Source organism: Meles meles, chromosome X (assembly GCF_922984935.1).
Source record: "Meles meles chromosome X, mMelMel3.1 paternal haplotype, whole genome shotgun sequence".
Taxonomy (NCBI): domain Eukaryota; kingdom Metazoa; phylum Chordata; class Mammalia; order Carnivora; family Mustelidae; genus Meles; species Meles meles.
The window spans coordinates 51848469-51860785 of record NC_060087.1 but is presented as its reverse complement, the minus strand read 5'-3'; positions in this window follow the sequence as shown (position 1 = coordinate 51860785).

Below are 12317 nucleotides of genomic sequence, written 5' to 3'. Positions count from 1 at the left end.
AAGTGGCTGCACTAACTTGCATTCCCACCAACAGTGTAAGAGGGTTCCCCTTTCTCCACATCCTCTCCAACACACGTTGTTTCCTGTCTTGCTAATTTTGGCCATTCTAACTGGTGTCAGGTGGTATCTCAATGCTGTTTTAATTTGAATCTCCCTGATGGCTAGTGATGATGAACATTTTTTCATATGTCTGATAGCCATTTGTATGTCTTCGTTGGAGAAGTGTCTTATATCACATCTTCTTTATCCATTGATCTGTTGATGGGCATGTAGGTTCTTTCCATAGTTTGGCTACTATGGACATTGTTTCTGTAAACATTCGGGTGCCTGTGCTACTTCAGATCATTACATTTGTATGTTCAGTGTAACTAGTCAGTAGTACGATTGCTGGGTCATAGGGTAGCTCTATTTTCAACTTTTTGAGGAACCTCCATACTGTTTTCCAGAGTGGTTGCACCAGCTTGCATTCCCACCAACAATGTAGGAGTGTTCCACTTTCTCTGAATCCTCGCCAGCTCCTGTCACTTCCTGACTCGTTAATTTTAGCATTTCTGATGGTTGTGATGTGGTATCTCACTGTGGCTTTAATTTGTATTTCCCTGATGCCGAGTGATTTTTTTTCTAATTTTTGTTTTTTTAATTTCCTTTCAGTGTTCCAGAATTCATTGTTTATGCACCACATCCAGCATTCCACGCAATGCATTCCCTCCAAAATACCCACCACCAGGCTAACCCAACCTCCCTCCCCCTCCCCTCCAAAACCCTCAGTTAATTCCTCAGAGTCCACAGTGTCTCATGAGTTGATGCCAAGTGATTTTGAACAATTTTTCATGTGTCTGTGGGCCATTTGGATGTCTTCTTTGGAGAAATGTCTGTTCATGTCTTCTGCCCATTTCTTGATTGGATTATTTGTTCTTCTGGTGTTGAGTTTGATAAGTTCTTTATAGATTTTGGATACTAGCCCTTTATCTGATATGTCCATTGCAAATATCTTCTCCTAATCTGTCAGCTGTAGTTTGGTTTTGTTGACTATTTCCTTTACTGTGCAAAAGCTTTTGATCTTGAAGTCCCAATCATTCATTTTTGCCCTTGCTTCCCTTGCCTTTGGCGATGTGTCTAGGAAGAGGTTGTGGCTGAGGCAGAAGAGGTTGTTGCCTGTGTTTTCCTCAAGGATTTTGAGAGATTCCTGTCTCACATTGAGGCCCTTCATCCATTTGGAGTCTATTGTTGTGTGTGGTGTAAAGAAATGGTCCGATTTCATTTTTCTGCATGTGGCTGTCCAATTTTCCCAACACCATTACTTGCAGAGACTGTCTTTTTTTTCCATTGGACTTTATTTCTTGATTTGTTGAAGATTCATTGACCATTGAGTTGAGAGGACATTTCTGGGCTCTTTATTATGTTCCATTGATCTATGCTTTTGTTTTTATGCCATTACCATACTGTCTTGATGATTACACCATTGTCATAGAGCTTGAAGTCTGAAATTGTGATGCCACCAACTTTGGCTTTCTTTTTCAACATTCCTCTGGCTATTCGGGGTCTTCTTTGGTTCCATATAAATTTTAGGATTATTTTTTCCATTTCTTTAGAAAAAGTTGATGGTATTTTGATAGAGATTGCATTAAATGTTTAGATTTCTCAAGATAGCATAGACATTTTCACAACATTTGTTCCTCTAATCCATGAGTACGGAACACTTTTCCGTTCCTTTGTGACTTCCTCAATTTCTTTCATGATTACTCTGTAGTTCTCTGAGTACAGATTCTTTGTCTCTTTAGTTAAGGTTATTCCTAGGTATCTTATGGTTTTGGGTACAATTGTAAATGGGATTGACCCATTAATTTCTCTTTCTTCTGTCTTGCTGTTGGTATATAGAAACACAACAGATTTCTGTGCATTGATTTTGTATCCTGACACTTTACTGAATTTTTGTATGAGTTCTATCAGTTTTAGAGTGGAGTCTTTTGTGTCTTCCACATAAAGTATCATATCATCTGCAAAGAGTGAGAATTTGACTTCTTCTTTGTAATTAGGATGCCTTTTACTTCTTTTTGTTGTCTGATTGCTGAGGCTAGAACTTCCAGTACTGTATTAAATAACAGTGGTGATAGTGGACATCCCTGCTTTATTCCTGACCTTAGGGGAAAAGCTATCTGTTTTCCCCCATTGAGAGTAATATTTGCTGGGGCTTTTCATAGATGGCTTTTATGATATTGAGATATATAACCTCTATCCCTACACTGTGAAGAGTTTTGATTGAGAAAGGACGCTGTACTTGGTCAAATGCTTTTTCAGCATGTATTTAGAGTGTCATATGTTTCTTGTTATTTCTTTTATTAATGTATTGTATCACATTGATTGATTTGCGGATGTTGAACCAACCTTGCAGACCAGGAATAAATATAGCCTGGTAGTGGTGAATAATCCTTTTAATGTACTTAAAAGGATCCCCTTGGTTAGTATTTTTTAAAATTTTATTCTTATTATGTTATGTTAGTCACCATACAGTAGAAGACACATTCTGAGGACTAATTTACTAAAATGGATTTAACCATTGGTCAGAAATAAATGGTTCATAAGTCACTATTTTACAACCATTATTCCTTTATCAGCTTCATGTATTTTGAAGCTTATCTACATATATTTAAAAATTTAAATTAATTTTTTGTCTAGTATTTTGGTGAGAATTTTTGCATCCGTGTTCATCAGGGACATTGGTCTATAATTCTTCTTTTTGATGTGGTCTTTGTCTGGTTTTGGGATCAAGGTAATGCTGGCCTCATAATATGAGTTTGGAAATTTTCCTTCCATTTCTATTTTTTGGAACACTTTCAAGAGTATAGGTATTAATTCATTTTAAAGATTTGGTAGAATTCCCCTGGGAAGCCATCTGGCACTGGGCTCTTGTTTGTTTAGAGATTTTTGATGCCTGCTTCAATCTTCTTACTGGTTATGGGTCTGTTCAGGTTTTCTCTTTCTTCCTGATTCAGTTTTGGTAGTTTATATCTCTCTAGGAATGCATCCATTTCTTCCAGATTGTCAAATTTGCTGGTGTATAGTTCCTCATAATATGTTCTTGTAATTGTTTGTATTTCTTCGGTGTTGGTTGTGATCTCTCCTCTTTCATTCATGATTTTATTTATTTGGGTCCTTTTTCTTTTCTTTTTTATAAGTCTGACCAGGGATTTATCAATCTTATTAATTCTTGCAAAGAAACATGTCCTAAATTCTCTTATTTGTTCTATTTTTTTTTTGTTTCTATTTCATTGATTTCTGCTCTGATTTTTATGATTTCTCTTCTCCTGCTAGGTTTAGGGTTTCTTTCTTGTTCTTTCTCCAGCTCCTTTAGGTGTAGGGTTAGGTTGTGTACTTTAGGCCTTTCTTATTTCTTGAGAAAGGCTTGTATATCTATGCACTTTCTTCTTAGAACTGCCTTTGCTGTGTCCAAAATATTTTGAACAGTTGTGTTTTCATTTTCATTTGTTTCCATGATTTTTAAAAAAAATTCTTATTTAATTTCCTGGTTGACCCATTCATTCTTTAGTAAGATGGTCTTTAGCCTCCATGTATTTAAGTCCTTTCTAACTTTCCTTTTGTGGTTGTAATCTAAGCTCAAAGCATTGTGGTCTGAAAATATGCAGGGAATGATCCCAGTCTTTTGGTACTGGTTGAGACCTGATTTGTGACCCAGAATGTGATCTATTCTGGGGAATGTTCCATGTACCCTAGAGAAGAATGTGTATTCTGTTGCTTTGGCATGGAATGTTCTGAATATTTCTGTGATGTCCATCTGGTCTAGTATGTCATTTAAGGCCTTTATTTCCTTGTTGATCTTTTGCTTACATAACCTGTCCATTTCAGTGAGGAAGGTGTTAACGTCCACTACTATTATTGTATTATTGTCGATGTGTTTTTTTGAATTTTTTAATTAGTTTATATAAATGGCTGCTCCCATGTTAGGGGCATAGATGTTTAAAATTGTTAGATCTTCTTGTCTGACAGATGCTTTAAGTGTGATATAGAGTCTTTCCTCATCTCTTATTATACTCTTCAGTTTAAAATCTAATTGAGCTATTACAAGGATTGCCACCCAGCTTTCTTTTGATGTCCATTAGCGTGGTAAATTTTTTTCCACCCCTCACTTAAAATTTGGAGGTGACTTTGAGTCTAAAATGAGTTTCTTACAAAAGCAAAAATGAACTTTTGGGACTTCATCAAGATAAAAAGCTTCTGCACAGCAAAGGAAACAGTCAATAAAACAGAGAGGCAACCCACGGAATGGGAGAAGATATTTGCAAATGACAGTACAGACAAAAGGTTGATATCCAGGATCTATAAAGAACTTCTGAAACTCAACACACACAAAACAGATAATCATATCAAAAAATGGGCAGAAGATATGAACAGACACTTCTCCAACGAAGACATACAAATGGCTATCAGACACATGAAAAAATGTTCATCATCACTAGCCATCAGGGAGATTCAAATTAAAACCACATTGAGATACCACCTGACACCAGTTAGAATGGCCAAAATTAGCAAGACAGGAAACAACGTGTGTTGGAGAGGATGTGGAGAAAGGGGAACCCTCTTACACTGTTGGTGGGAATGCAAGTTAGTGCAGCCACTTTGGAGAACAGTGTGGAGATTCCTCAAAAAATTAAGAATAGAGCTTCCCTATGACCCTGCAATTACACTGCTTGGTATTTACCCCAAAGATACAGATGTAGTGAAAAGAAGGGCCATCTGTACCCCCAATGTTTATTGCAGCAATGGCTGCGGTCGCCAAACTGTGAAAAGAACCAAGGTGCCCTTCAACGGATGAATGGATAAGGAAGATGTGGTCCATATACACAATGGAGTATTATGCCTCCATCAGAAAGGATGAATACCCAACTTTTGTAGCAACATGGACGGGACTGGGAGAGATTATGCTGAGCGAAATAAGTCAAGCAGAGAGAGTCAAGTATCATATGGTCTCACTTATTTGTGGAGCATAACAAAGAACATGGAGGACATGGGGAGATGGAGAGGAGAGGGAGTTGAGGGAAACTGGAAGGGGAGATGAACCATGAGAGACTATGGACTCTGAAAAACAACCACAGGGTTTTGAAGGGGCTGGGTGTGGGAGGTTGAGGAACCAGGTGGTGGGTAATAGGGAGGGCACATACTGCATGGAGCACTGGGTGTGATGCCAAAACAATGAACACTGTTGTGCTGTAAATAAACAAATAAAAAAATTAAATTAAAAAAAAAAGATATGTCTCCAAAGGCCAAGGAAACAAAAGCAAAAATGAACTTTTGGGACTTCATCAAGATAAAAAGCTTCTGCACAGCAAAGGAAACAGTCAACAAAACAAAAAGGCAACCCACGGAATGGTAGAAGATATTTGCAAATGACAGTACAGACAAAAGGTTGATATCCAGGATCTATAAAGAACTCCTCAAACTCAACACACACAAAACAGATAATCATATCAAAAAATGGGCAGAAGATATGAACAGACACTTCTCCAATGAAGACATACAAATGGCTGTCAGACACATGAAAAATGTTCATTATCACTAGCCATCAGGGAGATTCAAATTAAAACAGCATTGAGATACCACCTGACACCAGTTAGAATGGCCAAAATTAGCAAGACAGGAAACAACGTGTGTTGGAGAGGATGTGGAGAAAGGGGAACCCTCTTACACTGTTGGTGGGAATGCAAGTTAGTGCAGCCACTTTGGAGAACAGTGTGGAGATTCCTGAAGAAATTAAGAGTAGAGCTTCCCTATGACCCCGCAATTGCACTACTGGGTATTTACCCCAAAGATACAGATGTAGTGAAATGAAGGGCCGTCTGTACCCCCAATGTTTATTGCAGCAATGGCTGCGGTCGCCAAACTGTGAAAAGAACCAAGGTGCCCTTCAACGGATGAATGGATAAGGAAGATGTGGTACATATACACAATGGAGTATTATGCCTCCATCAGAAAGGATGAATACCCAACTTTTGTAGCAACATGGACGGGACTGGAAGAGATTATGCTGAGCGAAATAAGTCAAGCAGAGAGAGTCAAGTATCATATGGTCTCACTTATTTGTGGAGCATAACAAAGAACATGGAGGACATGGGGAGATGGAGAGGAGAGGGAGTTGAGGGAAACTGGAAGGGGAGATGAACCATGAGAGACTATGGACTCTGAAAAACAACCAGAGGGTTTTGAAGGGGCGGGGGTGCGTGGGAGGTTGAGGAACCAGGTGGTGGGTAGTAGGGAGGGCACATACTGCATGGAGCACTGGGTGTGATGCCAAAACAATGAACACTGTTATGCTGTAAATAAACAAATAAAAAAAATTATAAAGATCCCTACTTCACTCCAGCATTTCGTGGCTCACTGTATGCTTAATTATTTTTTCCTTGGTCCTTATTATCATCTCATGCACCATGCATTTTACTTAATTTTATATATTTACTCTCTCCTGCACTGGACAAGAATCTCCATGATAGCATGGGCATTTCTATATTTTGTTAACTCTTATGTTGCCCATACCTAGAACAGTGTCTGAAACATAGTGGGCACTAAGTAAATATTTGAATGAATAATGAATATACTCTCTAATGCCACTTACTATGTTGTATTGTAATTTACTTGTTCACAGTACATACATAGTAGGCACTCAATAAATATTTGATGAATGAATGAAATGCAAAACTTTTTATAAACTCTAAAGCACTCAGTGCAATATTATTATGAAGTGACTAGTTTCCTTTTAGGCCACAAGAATGAGGCTGCTTGCTGCTATTCCTAAGAATAGCCTCTACCCTTTCTATAAGAGTCAGCACTTTATTCTTACCCCCACTCTCACACCTAGCCACTTCAATATCATTTAAAGCCTCTGCTGTACATGGCACTTTAAACCCCAAATTTTCAAACTCTACTGTCAAACATACAGGAGCTCAGATTATGCACCCCATTTCTAAGTACAGGCTTCTCCTGATATCTGAATATTTAACATTCCTATGAAAACTTTCATAAGCTGGAATGACATAAATCAAGGAAGAAATTACCATTAATTTATAGAGAAAATATTCTGAACATTCCCAGGTCCAAACAATAATCTTAAACTTTTCTGATACCATAGGACATAAGTTGCTAATGGATGCACAAAATAAATCAGGATGAAGCACAGACATAATCAAAGCTATGGCAGCTTGATGCTGGGATATTGAATATAGTTTCCAGGGGAAGAACTTGGTGGCAACACTCCTGCTCCAAAAGGTGCATGCTACCTCTCTAATGGCTCTCTGCGAAACAAATGCTGAACACTATTTTTGTTTTTCATCTTTTTTTTGGTAAAATTGAAAATCCTCTTCAAATTTCTTTTGTTTAGCAAAAACGGGTACTAATGTAGGTCTTTCATAAAAGTGGGTGTCATAACATAAACTTTTAAAAAGCAGGGGCCACTTCTTCCTATCTGAAGACAGAGGACTCTAAATTCCCACACCCATTTCTGTGGTGATCTGAAATCTCAAGCATGTTATACTTTCCAAATAACTTTTCACACTTTTTTCTAAAATTTGATCTCCATACCAACCCTGCAAGTATCAACATCTCCATTTTTCTAGGTGAAGAAGCAGAGGCCCATAGATGTAAGTCATTAACCCAGAATCATATACCTAATAAGTATTAGCTCAGGGGTGAAATTTATAATCTCAGAATTCAACACTTCTCATTGCATTGCAAATGCCTTTGTAAACAATCTATCAAGAAAAATAAATGAACATATGAATAAATGAATATAATGTATGTAAAACTCTTATTTGGCAGAGGATATGCACATTCCATTTGGATTGTTTTAATCAGGAACAGATGCTGTATCTTGTCAAATGCATTTTCTGCATCAATTGAGAGGACCATGTGGCTTTCTCTCTTCTCTTATTGATTTGTTCTATCACATTGATTGATTTGAGAATGTTAAAACACCCTTGAATCCCAGGCACAAAACCACCTGGTCATGGTAAATAATCTTTTTAATGTACTGTTGGATCCTATTACCTAGGATCTTGAGAAACTTGACATCTATATTCATCAGGGATATTGGTCTGAAATTCTCCCTTTTTGGTGGGGTCTTTGCCTGGTTTGGGAGTCAGGGTAATTCTGGCTTCATAGAAAGAGTCTGAAAGTTTTCATCCTGTTTCTATTTTTTTGAAACAGCTTCAGGAAAATAGGTATTATTTCTTCCTTGAATGTGTTGTAGAATTCCCCAGGGAATCCATCTGCTCCTGGGCTTTTGTTTTTTGGGAGGTTTTTGATCACTGCTTCAATCTCGTTACTAGATATTGGTCTATTCAGGTTTTCAATTTCTTCCTGATTCAGTCTTGGAAGTTTGTAGGTCTCCAGGAATGCACCCATTTCATCTAGGTTGCTTAACTTATTGGCGTATAACTGTTGATAATAATTTCTGATGATTGTTTCTATTTCCTTGGTGTAAGTCATGGTATCTCTCCTTTCATTCATAATTTTAATAATTTGGGTCCTCTCTCTTTTCTGTTAGATTCGTTTGGCCAGTGGTTTATCAATCTCATTGATTCTTTCAAACAACCAGCTTCTCATTTTGTTGTGTTCTACTGTATCTCTAGTTTCAAACTCACTGATATCTGCTCTAATCTTGATTATTTCCTTGTAAAAGGTTGGGTTGGCTTAATATGTTGTTGATTTTCCAGCTCTTTAAGGTGTAAACGGAGTTGGTGTTTTCAGGATTTTTGTATTTTTTTGAGTGGGGCTTGGATGGCTATGTATTTCCCCCTTAGGATGGCCTTTTTTTGGACACACGTGTCATCATTCTCATTGATTTGCATGAATTGTTTAAGTTCTTCTTTGATTTCCTGGTTGATCCTAACATTCTTGATCAGGATGCTCTTTAGCTTCCAAGTGTTTGTATTCCTTAGAAACTTTTTCTTGTGGTTCAGTTCCAGTTTCAAAGCACTGTAGTCTGAGTATATACAGGGAATAATTTCAGTATTTTGGTATAAGTTGAGCCCTGAGTTGTGACCCAGTATGTAGTCTATTTTGGAGAAAGTTTGTGCTCTTCAGAAGAATGAGTATTCTGATGTTTTTAGGGTGGAATGTTTTATAATTATCTATGGGGTCCATCTGGTCCAATGTGTCATTCAAAGCTCTTAATTCTTTATTGATTTTCTGCTTCAATGATCTGTCTATTACTGAGAGTGGTGTGTGAAGATACCCTAAAATTAATGTATTCATATCAATATGACTCTTTGATTAACAGTTGGCTTATGTAGTTGGCTGTTCCCATATTTGCGGCATAAATATTTACAATTGTTAGATCTTCTTCTTGAGTAGACCTTTTAAGAATGATGCAGTGTCCTTCTGTATCTCTGACTACAGCCTTTAGCCTATAATCTAATTTATATGATATGAGAATCACTATCCCAGCTTTCTTTTGTGAACCATTTTCACGAAAGGTGGTTCTCCAATCCCTTCACTTTCAGTTTGAATGTATCCTTATGTTCCAAATGGGTCTCTTGTAGACAGCATATGGATGGGTCCTGTAGTTTTATCCAGTCTGCAGTCCTGTGCAGTATTATGGGAGCATTTTGGCTGAGCATTGAGAACAATTGTTGAAAGATATGTTTAATTGACATCATGTTGCCTCTGAAGTCCTTGTTTCTATAGATTGTCCCTGTAAATTTATGTTCTATGTCACTTTGGGGTTCTTTCTTCTTTTATAGAACCACCCTTAATACATTGGTAGTTACACACTCCTTTATATCTTGACAGTCTGGGAAACTCCTTGTCTCCCCATCCATTCTGAATGATAACCTTGCTTGAAAAAGTATTCTTGGCTGCATGTTCTTCTCATTTAGTGCCCTACATATGTCTTGCCAGGCTTTTCTGGCTTCCCAGGTTTCTGTGGACAGGTGTGACATTATTCTCATGGTATTTCCTCTGTACCTATGGAATCTCTTCCCCCTAGCTGCCCTTAAAAGCTCTTGTCTGAAATTATGATTCATGAATTTCACGATTAAGTGTTTGGAGGTCATTCTAGATTCCTTGATCTTGGTGGTATCCTCCCTACCTCTAGGACATGAACACTTGTTCCATTCTCCAGATTAGGGAAATTTTTAACCAGAATTGTTCAACTATATTTTCTAATCTCTCTTTCTCCACCCCCTCAGAGATCCCAATAATTCTGACACTGGAATGTTTCATGGTGTCATTTATTTCCCTAATTCTGTTTTCATGGTTTCTAAGCTGTTTGTTCCAGACCTACTCTTCATTCTTCTTTTCTATCAGTTTGTCTTCTAGGTAACTAATTCTATCATTTGCCTCAGTTACTCTAGCTGTTAGAGTTTTCAGATTAGATTGGATCTCACTGACAGCATTTTTTAGTACTGACAGATCAGCCCTCTCTTCTACCCTTAGAGAGTCTATATTGCCACTAATGGTCTTCTCCAAATGAGCCATTGCCTGGATAATTATTGCCTTAAATTCCCTTTCTGACATACTGTTTATGTCCATATCCAATAGTTCTGTGGTAGAGATCACGGTCTCTGAATTTTTCCTGTGTTGGGTGTTCCTCCTTGTAATCATTTTGGTGAGAAGTGGTTGAGGGGATGTATTCCTGAACATATAAAACCTAATCAAGGCAAGGTACACCCTGGAAAGTTTTGGAGGAATTGGAAGTCACCAGCAAAAAGAAAGAAAAGAGAAAAAAAAAAGAGAGAAAAAGAAAAAAGAGAGAGAGAAAAACCCAGCCAAAATGAGCCCCAAAAGTAAGATTTATAAGGTCTGTAAACAAAAATGAACAAACAAAAAGACCAACAAAAGTAAAAGACAAGAAAAAAAAAAAGAAAAATCAGCCAAAATGTACTCCTAAAATAAGATTTTTATAGCACAGAAACAAATATACAGAAATACTGACAGAAGAGAAAGATGGGAAGGTGGTTATAAACACTCTAAGGGCTAGGTAAGTTATTTCGGTTCTTCCTGGGTGTATCTTGTTATCTTTGTTCAAGAACTCAACTTTCCAGAGATACAGGGAAATTGAAACTGGTTTATATATAGGGATTGTATTGAGTAAGAAAAAATTAGTACCTTGAAGGTTATAATCTATACGTATATTAAAAAAAAAAAGAAAAGAAAAAGAAACACAGCTCTATATATATAAAAAAAGTTCAAGTTAAAAAGTTATCATGGGAGGCTGAGTCAAGATGGGGGAGAAGTAGCAGGCTGAGACTACATCAGGTAGCAGGAACAAGCATCAAAATCCAGGAGTTGCAGAGAACCCCCTCAAAATCAACAAGAATAGGCCCACACCCCGTCACCTAATAGTAAAATTTACAAGTCTTAGTGACAAAGAGAAAATCCTGAAAGCAGCCCGAGAAAAGAAGTCTGTAACATACAATGGTAAAAATATTAGATTGGCGGCAGACTTATCCACAGAGACCTGGCAGGCCAGAAAGAGCTGGCATGATATATTCAGAGCACTAAACAAGAAAAACATGCAGCCAAGAATACTCTATCCAGCTAGGCTATCATTGAAAATAGAAGGAGAGATTAAATGCTTCTAGGACAGGGAGAGTCAAGATGGCGGGAAAGTAGGAGGAGGCACCTTTTTAACCTGTACACTTAAGTGAGCTGATTACCTACCAGGGAACTCCGACCACCCATGAAATCAGCCTGAGGTCAGTATTATACACGTCTGGATCTCTACAGGAGCAGAAGATGCCAGTGGCAGGTAAAGCAGAGTGGGAACATTGGACTGATATTGGAAGATAAACAAAAGGGGGAGGGTGCCACCAGAGGTGACCGATTAGAAAGTAATACCCCAATATGAGAGTGCCCTGCGTCTGGGGACCAGCATTAACTTGGAGTCTGGGTGAAAGCACTCAAAAAACAAAGAGCAAAGGATCACGGGGTGAAACAGTGGGAATCTGGGCGGTTAGGGACAGGGACTTAAGTCCCCGGACCCAGGGCAGCTTCCCCTGGTGCTGAGCCAGAGAGAGTGCGGCAGAGAAATTAGGTCTCCATCCCAGAGCCACCAGTGCCCTGAACGCCAGCACGCCCGCACCCGAAAACAAGTGGGGTCCGGCTCCCGTGAGGGGCTGGGAGTCTGGCCAGATGGCAATCATGAAACAAGCACGTCCCACACCCTCCCTTGGGAGAGGTGCTCATAGGCGCTAGCCTGGAGCTCTGCCATCCGGAAAAACCAGACATTCCCAGCCCGGGACAGCGGGAAAATCTCAGTGTGTAATCTCCGCTTGGAACATCTCTGGCGGTATGGAGCTGCCTAGACA